The following is a 12268-nucleotide window of genomic DNA, read 5'->3' on the forward strand; positions in this document are numbered from 1 at the left end:
TGATTACGGTTTACATTTTCCTCACCCAGCGCTGGCTCCAGCAGTGGGTCCTGCTCCCACGGTTTTGCTCCAGTAAATTGTGATTCTCTGTTTCTGCCTTCCTGTCTCCAGTGGTTTCCCCTGTGATGTCTACTCTAATTCTCTGATAGATGTAAGAAGAGTTTTTGATGTTTAGTTTGTCTGGCTTTTTTTGTTGTAAAGATGAGACTGTGCCTCTGAGCTTCTTACATGCTAGACTGGAAACCAGGAGGATCCTCTTAGTGATTTTTTTTAAGAATGAACTTTTGCCACTCTAACCTACTTTCTTTGCCTATTACCATATCCATTATATTCTTTAACATCTTAATATAATAAATGTCTTTTATAAAGTCTTTTCTTAGTCACCCAATTTAAGCCATCTTTTATCAGTTGAACCTTATGGCATTTACAATCTATGTCAATATTTGATATTATAGGCTCAGAGTAACCCCAGTGAGCTATATAATAATATTATTATCACCATCTGATAGATGATGGATATGAGACACAGTGGGGATTCAGTGATTTTCCCAAAACTTGTAAGTGCCAGAGTTTGGATTGGAACCCAGGTAGCCTGACCCAGAATATGTCTTCTGAATAGTACATGCTGCTAGCTTTTATTGTCAGATTCTTTGGGGTATATTTCGTATTTTCTGAGCTATAACTTGTCCATCTCCTTAACATCCAAATGCAAGGCATGGTGCCTTCTCTGTAGTAGTTATCCAATCAATAACTTGTGATTGATTGTTTTTTTTCTACTACTAGAATTATCTTTATTTTTTAAATTTCCCAGGAGGTTAGCACTGATTTGCAACTTTGTTCTAAGCACTTGACATGTAGGGTATCCTTTAATCTTTACCACACCCCATGAGGTAAAGTATCAGCTATAATTATCTCTTCTTGCTTCTAGGTCCTAGAGAATTTACGTAGGTTGCCCAAGATTACATACCTAATAAGTGGTAAAGTCAGGATTTGAATGGAAGCCAACAGCTAAAGTACCTTCAGGCTTAACCACTGGGCCACCTGCCCTAGGTTTCTGCTAGTTACATATTTATTAAAATAACCTGATGATACTGTTTTCCATTTCAATGAAAATAAGCATTCTTCTCTTCTTATTTGCTTTCCACACTCTTTCAGGTAAAATCTAAACAAAGTCAGAGTTCATACCATTCATCACTTACCTAAAGGGTTTATACTTTATTAATCCTCCCTTCCTATATGACATTCTTTTTAATCTCAGTTTGGTAAATAAAATCAAGTTACACAAATGCTATTAAGCAAATGCATGTTTCTCAAGGCATCTTGACAAGACAATAACATGTAAAAAAGTTCTTCAGGGTTCTTCCATTATGAAGATGAAAAGATTCAGAATCCTTTGTCACTAGCTACGCTTATCAGAAGTGCCAACAATTCCATTCATATGACACCCTCCTGTGACTGAGGTATACTTATCACTAAGCAAATTGAAAGCTTTCGAAATAAGATGATGAATATATCTCATTTTGGCATGTCTCAACTATGAGCTTCATTTTTATATCAGATCAATGATTACTGAGGCAATTTATAGCACCAAAATTTGGTACTAGTAAATAGTGTTAAAATGAGACCTCCTGTTGAGAAGTGGTGTTTTTTTTTTAAAGGTTTTATTTATTTATTTGACAGAGAGGGAGACAGCCAGTGAGAGAGGGAACACAAGCAGGGGGAGTGGGAGAGGAAGAAGCAGGCTTCTAGCAGAGGACTGATGTGGGGCTCAATCCCAGAACGCCGGGATCACGCCCTGAGCCGAAGGCAGACGCTTAACCACTGTGCCACCCAGGCGCCCCGAGAAGTGGTGTTTTTTAATAGGTAATAATTATTCTCAATGAAGAGTAATGCCCGAAGAATAAACTGTTGGAAAAGGTAGAAATAAAGAAATGCCAAATCAATTCACTGTACACCCTCTCAGAAAGCAAATAGAAGTGATGTAATGACAGACATTTTCATCAAATGCCATGAAAACATTTCATTTGACTTCAGAGGCACTGTATCTGTGGTTGCCATTTGACAACTTTAAGGAAAACTTTTGTTCTCTCCCTGAGCATGTTTACATTTCACGGCCTTTAAAACTTGGAGACAAAAAGAGATTGAGGGCATTTCAGCTGATAATCATGGTACCCCCCCTTCTATGGTAGAGCAAGGGACAGGCAGAAATTACAGAGGATGTGGAACCACGCTAAGTAAGTCTAACGCTGAACAAGGGAGCATTTGCTGTTTTAAAAGAGAGGCATACTGCATCACATTCTAAAAAACCATTAGGCAGCTTTATTTTATGAGCAAGGAAAAAAAAAGACTAAAATTGCCTACAATTTAAAGCGGGAAGTGAATTCAGATCACTTGAAGTGGGAAATTGTCTTTTATGATTTGACCCTAGTACAAGTGAGTATGATTTTTCTGAGGGCACTGGAGCTGAAAAAATATAGCTTTCTTTTGAAAGTATTAACTGTCTTTTTATAAAAGAAATGTCAAATTTATTGCCTTATGGCATAATGACTCAATGAAACATTTTCAAAAACTTGAGATTGTAGCTAATCACATCTAAAAGACAAATTAGAGTCTCTACTACACGCCAACACCAGAGTGAAAAAGAATGTCTGCAAAGCACACTGATGGATTCTGAATGTGGCTAATGTAGTTTGGCTCTCTCCCGTCCAATAACAATGGAGATCTGAACAAAGTGATGCTGAATTTACACTATTTGACACTAAGTGGCTCCAGTTTTTGAAAATGTGTGTAATTCTTTGAAGAGTTTCTAAGGTAAAAATTGAATATTGATGAGAAACGTCTACCCAGTGCCTGATTGTAGCTAATTAACATATGACATATAAAATCTGTACGCAGGGAATCTTAAGAACTTGCAATCCCAAGACCTGTACCAAAATTGAAGTATTACATCGGAATGTACAGAAAATATCAGGAGGCAGAGTATAGGGAGAGTGAACATTCGGATATATGGAGGAAATGCCCACATTCCAGAGTACTGTATCTGGCAGTATTAAAGTTTTACAAACCTAACTGAAGGCATTCTGATGTAACATGTGAGAATTAAGTAACTTTTAAAATGGCCAACGGAAAGCCATAAAGCAGTCTAAAATCAAACTGACAAACTCCAAAAATTCTGCTTCTGTAAAAATCTGCCCCATGAATGTTGGGAAAAGTAGGGATTGGGGAAAATAAATGTAGAATTAGAAATGAAGGTGGTTGATCATTCCACAGATCACATGTAAATAAAGTCAACTGGTTCAATGATTTACCATTAAATTCTAAATATGCTGTGGCAGTTGAGACTTTTAAGCGTTATTATCTGCTTTAACAAATTCTGAACTTTGTGTGGGAAGCTAGATTGACCTTCCCCAAGGATTTTGCTAGATATAAATAGGTAGTTCTCAATGAAGCAACCGAAAGTTTATAAGTATTTGAAAGTAGGTCTAGTCTGAGCTTGCTAGATAAAGAATGAGTCTATTTCTGAAAACATAATTCAATGTAAGGTTTTATAACTTTGTGATACAGTACATAGTTCCTGGATCATTCATATATTTCTATTAATAATTTCAAGATGCTAAGCAACTTTTCACCTTTGTGATTTTCAGGAAAAAAGATGGCATTGCAACAAGTCTATTCCCCTTTCAAAGTCAAGCTTGGATATACTAGAGTTCTAGAATTAAAAACCCCCAAAAGACCAAATTTGCAATGGTTGCTTCTAAATTTCCAGGCATAGTTTTGTATTCTTAAATTTTAAAATGGATAAAAGTTCACATTTGCATGCATTAATACATCAGCCAGGAATTGACTTTCTGACTTTCGTGTTCCACTGCAGGATGTTGTAAGACCAAACTGAATATGCAAATTAGGAGAGGCTAGGTGGGGTACACTTTGAAAGCTCACCCAGAGTCCCCTAACTAATAATTGGAATTGCTATTTTTGATGTTGAGTCTTATGTAACATTGTCTTATACTGAAATAAATATGCTGCAGTGAAAAGTGCTGGATTATTATCATCCCCAGTGAATTACATTCTTTTTTTTACATTAAGGTTCATAATATAGCCCTATTCTACATTCCTTTCAATGATGTCATCTCTTTGCTAAGCCAATTTATGGTCGTTGCTATGATAAAAGTAAGTCCTGGGGAAAACCAAAGTGGGATAGGAAATGAAGGTAGTGATGTTCAATGTGATTTCAAGGTCTGAGCGTTCGGGCAGGGCCTAATGAGCACATTCTCCAGTGGAAAGTAATTGTGGTTATTTAAGAATATATATATTTTTTTCAATTTGTGTGTATTCGTTTTTCGAATGCCCGCGATGTTGTTAGTATATTAACAGGCATTAAGTTGTTTGGACTTAAGGACTTAATAAACATAACCAAAATGTTGCTTCCCACCTGGGGTGCCATGAAAAAATTATTGAGACCTTGAGGATGCTGTGACCGGAGTTTCACGAGCAGCCTATAGGCAATGACTAAGGATGGAGAATTCGGTTAGATTGCATTCAGGTTGCTGTGCAGACTTAAAACCTACCTTTGAAAAATAAATATCACATTAAAATTATTCAAGAGAAACATCTGAATTAGTGAAGCGTTAGTATATTTATGTAGTTAGAGGAATACATTTACCAAAATACAGGGTTTCCAAATCAGAATTCCTAATTTTTAAAATGGATTAAATTTGTGCCAGTGGACAGAATTACTTCTTTTCTCATTGCTCTAAATGTTTGACTTTCAACATTAGGTTAGCAGTAGAGCATGGATAGATGTGTATTGAAAGTCTGGGTTAAACATGATTTGCTTTTGAGATAGAGGTATCTTAGTTCTCATTGTGTATGTCATACTATTTAAGAACTGAGCTATGAAATATAGAGTAGTTTTATAGAAACATACTTAACATTAATTTACCTTATTTGGAACGAGGTCAAGGCTATTTCTTCACAGCCAGTATAGTATGAATAGATTCCATGCTTTCACCTTAACTATATATGTTATTATTGTAGCTAGTTTCTTTATTCAGGATAACATTGTAAAGTTTGTCTGATATTGTACTCCAAGTGCATTGGGAATCCTTGAGGGCGTAAAAGGTAATAAAATGAGGGAACACCTAGATGTTGTTGTTTAATCAGAGAGCACAGATTTAAAGAATGTGTGTTCGTAATGAATAAGCCATACTTTGTAGTAGATTTGACAGATGGAGTCTAGGTATAGCTTAGCTGCACATGCCACGTGCATGTCTTCCTATTCCAAATAAGAAAACAAGCTATATGTCATCCTTGCAAAGAAATATGAAAGCAAACTTTTCTGTGGTTGCATTAAAATATTGTGTACAATTTTTCTAATCCAATATTTGCTAGTGCATGCATTTCATGAAACAGTGAGGATAGAAAACAGTTCAATGGTGCAAGCCAGGAAGCTTTACAAGTTGTTTCGACTCCTATTTTATATTGAGGAAAATCTTGCAGCATTCATTCACATGTCATGTTCCTTGGTTATTTTTCTTAAGATTTTTTTTTTTTTGCTAGACTTTATAAAGTATTCTAAGTGAAGAGAAATATTTTCATTAAGCAACTTTAAAAAAATAGGGGTGCCTGGGTGGCTCAGTCAGTTAAGCTTCGGACTCCTGGTTTCAGCTCAGGTTGTGATCTCAGGGTTGTGAGATTTGAGCCCCCACATCTGGCTGGAGCTCAGTGGGGAGTCAGCTCGAACATTCTCTCCCTCTGCCTTTCCCCCCACTCACTTGTACGCATGCACTCTCTCTCTGTCTCTCTCTCTCTCTGTGTCTCTCTCTAAAATAAATAAATCCTTAAAAATATAGATGCAAGTCACTTTCAGCATCTGGTCTGGCATGTAAAGAGCTTGGAAGTCATTATTTCTTTCCTCATAATAAAAAAAAAAAAAAGCTGAGCAAACTAAAAATCAACAACTCTTTTTAAATTTAGTAGAGAATTGAGGTCTCAAGGCAAACCACTGCCCCCAGACTGGAGACAAGCAAGTGGAGAGAATCACTACTTACTGGAGCGGAGGCCCATAAACGGAAACGTCTGCAGGAGTCAGTGTGGGGCAGGACACCCTAAACTGTTACTGATGGATTGCTGTAGGCTCAATGTGGACAAGTTAGTTGGAGAGACAGTCCAGGGGGTTTCAGTGTTAGGAAGCCCCCACACTTTTGTAAGTTTTAATTTCAGGAACCCTCTTAGTTTCTCACAGTGAAGATCAGAGGAAATTTCTCTCCTCTTTCAGCAGGTGGAGGGGGAAAATAGCCATTCTGAAAATTTCCCAGAGCTTTCTGTTTTTCATAACAAAGCCTGCCCTCAAGAGGAACTATTTTACTAGATTCTAACTGACCTAAAACAAACTAACAAACAAACCAAACAGCTGACCTAAGAGGTAAGGGATGGGAGAGTTTACTGGGAAAATACTCTGGTATGTTTCTTATACTACTCATGAAGTTTTAAAGAGGACTTGGGTTAGTGGTAATGTATATTGCAAACTCACTGTCAACCACTAGGAAAGGTTAAAAATATATATGTAATTGGTATGCTAAGATATGCTAAAAAATGAAATCATATGAAATGCTCAATTAAGGTCAAAGAAGACTGAAAAAGAGTGAAAGAAAAAAAAAAAGGAAGAACGATACCAGTGAATAGGAAATAATAACAAATAAGGTAAATGTTAATCCACCTATCTCAATAATCAGCTTAAATGTTGTTAGTCTGTATTCACCAATTAAAAGACTAAGAGAAAATTAAACAACACAAAAGAACCATGTATTGTCAGTAACAAACCCAGCTCCAGTATAAATACATTGAATGAATGAATGGGGGGAAAAAAGTGAAAGAATGGAGAAAAACATACTGTGTGAACATTAATCAGAAGAAAGCAGCAGTGTCTACATTAATTTCAGACAAAGAAGATGTCAGAGGAAGGAGAATATTCAGGGATAAAGAGGGGGATTATAAAATGATAAAAAAGTCATTACTCTAAGAAGACAAAACACCCCACAATGTGTAAGGACCTAACATCAGACCATCAACATACACAAAGCAAACCTAATAGCACTGCAAGGAGAAATAGATGAATCCAGTACTGTAGCTGGAGACTTCAGTACCCCTCTGTCAGTAACAGGGCCAACAGGCAGAAATCAGTAAGGACGTAGTGAAACTGAGCAGCACCATCAATCCACTGGATATAATTGACGTTTGTAGAATACTTCAACAACAGCAGAATATACATTCTTGGCAAGCTCACATGAAACGTTCACCAAGACAGCCCACATGTGAGCCATAAAACACATCTTAACAGACGTAAAAGAAATCCTACGATGTGTGCTCTCAGACCATAATGGAATTAAGGTAGAAATCAGTAACGGAAATATAACTAGAAAATTCCAGAATACTTGAAGATTAAACAAGTAGACTGCCAAATAACATAATGAATCAAAGAAAAAATCTCAAGGGAAATTTTGAAATATTTTGAATTAAATGAAAAAGCAAATACAACTCAAAATTTGTGAGATTCAGTGAAAATGGTGTATAGAGGGAAATTTTTAGCAACACATGCGTATATTAGAAGAAAGATCTAAAATTGATCATTTGTTTGCAGCTTAGGAAACTAGGAAAATAAGAGTAATTTATAAAATTGAAATCAGGAAATCATAAATAATCCAGTTAAGAAATGGGCCGACGACAGGAATAGACATTTTTCCAAAGAAGACATCCAGATGGCCAACAGACACATGAAAAGATGCTCAACATCACTAATCATGAGGGAAAGTCAAATCAAAACTACAATGCAATATCACCTCACACCTGTCAGAATAGCTAAAATTAACAACACAGGAAACAAAAGATGTTGGGAAGAATGTGGATAAAAGGGAACTTACACTATTGGTGGGAATGCAAACTGGTGCAGCCACTATGGAAAACGGTGTGGAGGTTCCTCAGAAAGTTAGAAACAGAACTACCCTGGGGCACCTGGATGGCTCAGTTGCTTAGGCGTTTGCCTTTGGCTTGGGTTGTGGTCCCAGGGTCCTGGGATAGAGCCCCATTTTGGGCTCCCTGTTCATTCGTGAGTCTGCTTCTCCCTCTGCCCCTTCCCCACTTGAGCGTGTGCAAGCATGTGCGTGCTCTCTCCCTCTCTCAAATTAATAAAATCTTTAAAAAAAAACAAAACTACTCTACCACGCACCAGCTGTTCTACTGGGCATTTACCCAAAGGATACAAAGATGCAGATTTGAATTGGGGCTCCTGGGTTGTTCAGTTGGTTGAGTGTCTTGATTTTGGCTCAGGTCATGATCTCAGGGTCAGGCTCAGCAGGGAGTCTGCTTGAGATTCTCCCTCTGCCTCTCCTCCTGTTTGTGATTGCTCTCTCTCTCAAATAAATTTAAAAAAAATACACATTCGAAGGGGCACATGTATCCTGAAGTTTATAGCAGCATTACCAATAGCCAAATCATGGAAAGAACCCAAATATACATCCACTGATGAATGGATAAAGAGGATGTGTGGAATATACTCAGCCATCAGAAAGGATGATTATCCAGCATTTGCATCAATGTGGATGGAACTGGAGGAGATTATGCTAAGTGAAATAAGTCAAGCAGAGAAAGACAATTATCATATGGTTTCACTCATATGTGGAACATAAGGAATAGCAGGGAGGACATTAGGAGAAGGAAGGGAAAAATGAAAGGGGGGGAATCAGAGGGGGAGACAAACCATGAGAAACTATGGACTCCAGAAAACAATCTGAGGGTTTTAGAGGGGAAGGGGGTAGGGGGATGTGTTAGCCCGGTAATGGGTATTAAGGAGGGCACATATTGCATGGAGCACTGGGTTGTTATACGCAAACAATGAATCATGGAACACTACATCAAAAACTAATGAAGTACTGCGTGGTGACTAACAACATAATTTTTTAAAAAGTAAAAAAAAATAATAAATCATATTAAAAATCAGAAATCACTACACTTAACTGGATTCACTGGTGAATTCTCCCAAACATTTAAAGAAGAAATTAAACCAGTGATATATATTCCAGAAAATACAAGCAAAGGGAACATTTCCTGCCTTGTTCTAAATCAGACCAGGATTTCAAATAAACAACAAAGACATTACAAGAAAGGAAGACTACAGATCAGTATCTCTCATCAACATAGATGCAAAAGTTCTCCACAAAATATTAGCAAATCTAATCTAATGGAAACATATATATGTAGCACAACCAAGTGGAAATTATTCAAGTATGTCAGACTGGTTTTATATTTGAAATTCAATTAGTGTAATACATCACATCAACTTAAAAAAATTAAATGATCATGTCACTAGATGCAAAAAAAGCATTTGACAAAATCCCACATCCATTTGTGATAAAATGCCTCAGTAAACTAAGAATTGAAGTGAACGTCCGTAACTTGATAAAGAATATCTTGCTTCTGCAGCACATACTAAAACTGAAATGATACAGAAAAGATTAGCATGACCCCTACACAAGGATGACACATGACTTTGTGATAGATTCTATATTTTTATGGTGCTGTAGTTGATAATGCTGTATTATATATTTGAAATTTGCTACAAGAGTAGATCTTATGCATTCTCATCCACACAAACACACAAAGTAAATATGTGAGGTGATGGATGAATTAACTCAGTTGTGGGAATCCTTTCACAGTGTGTACAAATATCAATTCATCATGTCATACACTTAAAATATATTTCAGTTGTATTTGTCAGTTATGCTTCAATAAAGCTGAAAAAAGATATCTACAGAAAACCTATAGCTAACATCATTCATAATTGTGAGAAGTTAGGTACCTTCCTGATAATATCGGGAATAAGGCAAGGTTGTCTGTTCTCACCACTCATATTCAACATCCTCCCAGAAGTCCTAGCTAATACAATAATGCAAGTAAGGAAAACAAAGGACAAACAGATTGGGTAGGAAGATAACAAATTGTGTTTGTTTGCAGATGACATGATTGTCTACATGGAAAATTTCAATGATACAACATGAAGAAAACTCTTAGAATTAATTAACAATTATAGCAGTGTTGTCAGACACAAGTTTAGTACACAAATGTCATTTGGTTTATTATATGCCAGCAATGGAAAATTGGAATTTGAAATTTAAAACGCAATAACGTTTACAGTAATACCAGAATGAGAGAGAAAGAGGGAAATACTTAAGTTTAAGTCTAACAAATAAGCACAAGGTCTACATGAGGAAAAATAAAAACTCTGGTGAGAGAAATCAAAGATCTAAATAAATAGGGAGATATTCCATGTTCATGGACAGGAAGAATCAGTATTTTGAAGATGTCAGTTCTTCCCAATTTGATGTATATGTACAATGTAATTCCAATCAAAATTCCAGCACATAGTTTTGTCGATAGCAACAAACTGATTCTGAAATTTATATGGAGAGGCAAAAGACTCAAAATAGCCAACACAATATTGAAATATATATATAAAAAAAAGTTGGAGGAATTATAATACCTTATTTCAAGACTTGTTATAAAGCTGTAGGAATGAAGAAAGTGTGATACTGGTAAAACAAGAGACAAATAGACACATGGAAAAGAACAGAGAGCTCAGAAATAGACCCACACAAATAAGATCAATTGATATTTGACAAAGTAACAAAGGCAATTCAGCAGAGAAAGGATAGTCTTTTCAACAAATGGTGTTAGGACAACTGGAAATCCATATGCAAAAAAAAAAAAAAAATCTAGGCACAGAGTTTAAATGTCTCATGAGGGGCGCCTGGGTGGCACAACGGTTAAGCATCTGCCTTTGGCTCAGGGCGTGATCCTAGCGTTATGGGATCGAGCCCCACATCAGGCTCCTCCGCTATGAGCCTTCTTCTTCCTCTCCCACTCCCCCTGCTTGTGTTCCCTCTCTCGCTGGCTGTCTCTATCTCTGTCAAATAAATAAATAAAATCTTTAAATAAATAAATAAATAAATATCTCATGAAAATTAACTCAAAGTGGATTATAGTAAAATGTAAAACTATAAAACTCCTGGAAGACGAAACAGGAGAACATTTAGGTGACTTTGAGTTTGGTGATGAATTTTCAGATACAATACTAAAAACTTGAGCTGTGAATGAAAAAATTGTTGAATTGCGCTTCATTAAAATTAAAACTTCTACTCTGCATATGACACTATTAAGAAAAATAAAACATAAGCTGCAGAGTAGGAGAAAATATTTACAAACAAATATCTGAGAAAGGACTGTGTCCAAAATGTAAAAAGGATGCTTACATTCTTTTTACAATGCAGGAAAACAATAGACAACAGATCTGAACAGATATCTATGGAAAAATATACACAGATGGCCAAAAAGTATAAGAAAAAATGCTCCATATTATATGTTATCAGGAAAATGCAAATTGAAATGTCATTGAGTTGAAATGAACTACCACTGCATACCTAATATAATAACTAAAATCCAAAACACTGACAACACTGGATGCTGATGAGGATAAAGAGGACTGGGGACTCCCCTTCATTGTTGATGGGGTGGCAAAATGATACAGTCAACACTGGAAGATGAGTTGGCAGTTTTTTACAAAACTGAACATGCTCTTACTATAGGATCCAATAGTTGTGCTCCTTGATATAGACACAAATGAAAACTAATGTTTACACAGAAACATGCACATGGTTGCTATAGAAGCAAAGCTTAGAAGAAACCAAGATGTCTTTCACAGGTGAATGGATAAACCGTGGTATGTCTCTACAAAGGAATATTATTCGGTGATAAAATGAAATGAGCTATCAAACCACAAAAAAAGATATGGAAGATCCTTAAATGCACATCGCTAAGTGAAAGAAGCTAATCTAGAAAGGCTACATACTGTGTAATTCCAACTATATGACACTCTGGAAAAGAGAAAACAGTGGATGTAGTTTTAAAAACATCAGCAGTTGCCAGGCGTTCGGTTGTGGGAGAGCAGGAGGAAAAGATGGAGAGGTGTGGGGTTAAAATTAAAACTTCTGCTCTGGGGGATATTATAGCCAAGGCGCTTTCCCGTACAAGACTGTAATGGTGGACATGTCGTTAGGCATTCATCAAAGCCCATGGAATACACAAGGGAAAGAATGAACCCTCATGTAAACTATGGACTTTAGTTAATAACAGTGCATCAGTATTGGCTCATTCATTAATTGTAACAAAGGCACTGCACTAAAGCAATGTGTTTATAACGAGCAAATAGCATGTGCTG

The 12268-nt window shown here is 36.4% G+C and overlaps 1 protein-coding gene and 1 pseudogene across 1 annotated transcript in view; both read left to right on the forward strand.

Moving 5' to 3' along the window:
* The window catches only part of MALRD1 (MAM and LDL receptor class A domain containing 1), a 683830-nt gene that overhangs the window by 454108 nt on the left and 217454 nt on the right, over positions 1-12268 (forward strand). The window lies entirely within an intron of this gene.
* Positions 9468-9566, forward strand: LOC117796544 (annotated as a pseudogene).

Source organism: Ailuropoda melanoleuca, chromosome 15, assembly GCF_002007445.2.
Source record: "Ailuropoda melanoleuca isolate Jingjing chromosome 15, ASM200744v2, whole genome shotgun sequence".
Lineage (NCBI taxonomy): Eukaryota > Metazoa > Chordata > Mammalia > Carnivora > Ursidae > Ailuropoda > Ailuropoda melanoleuca.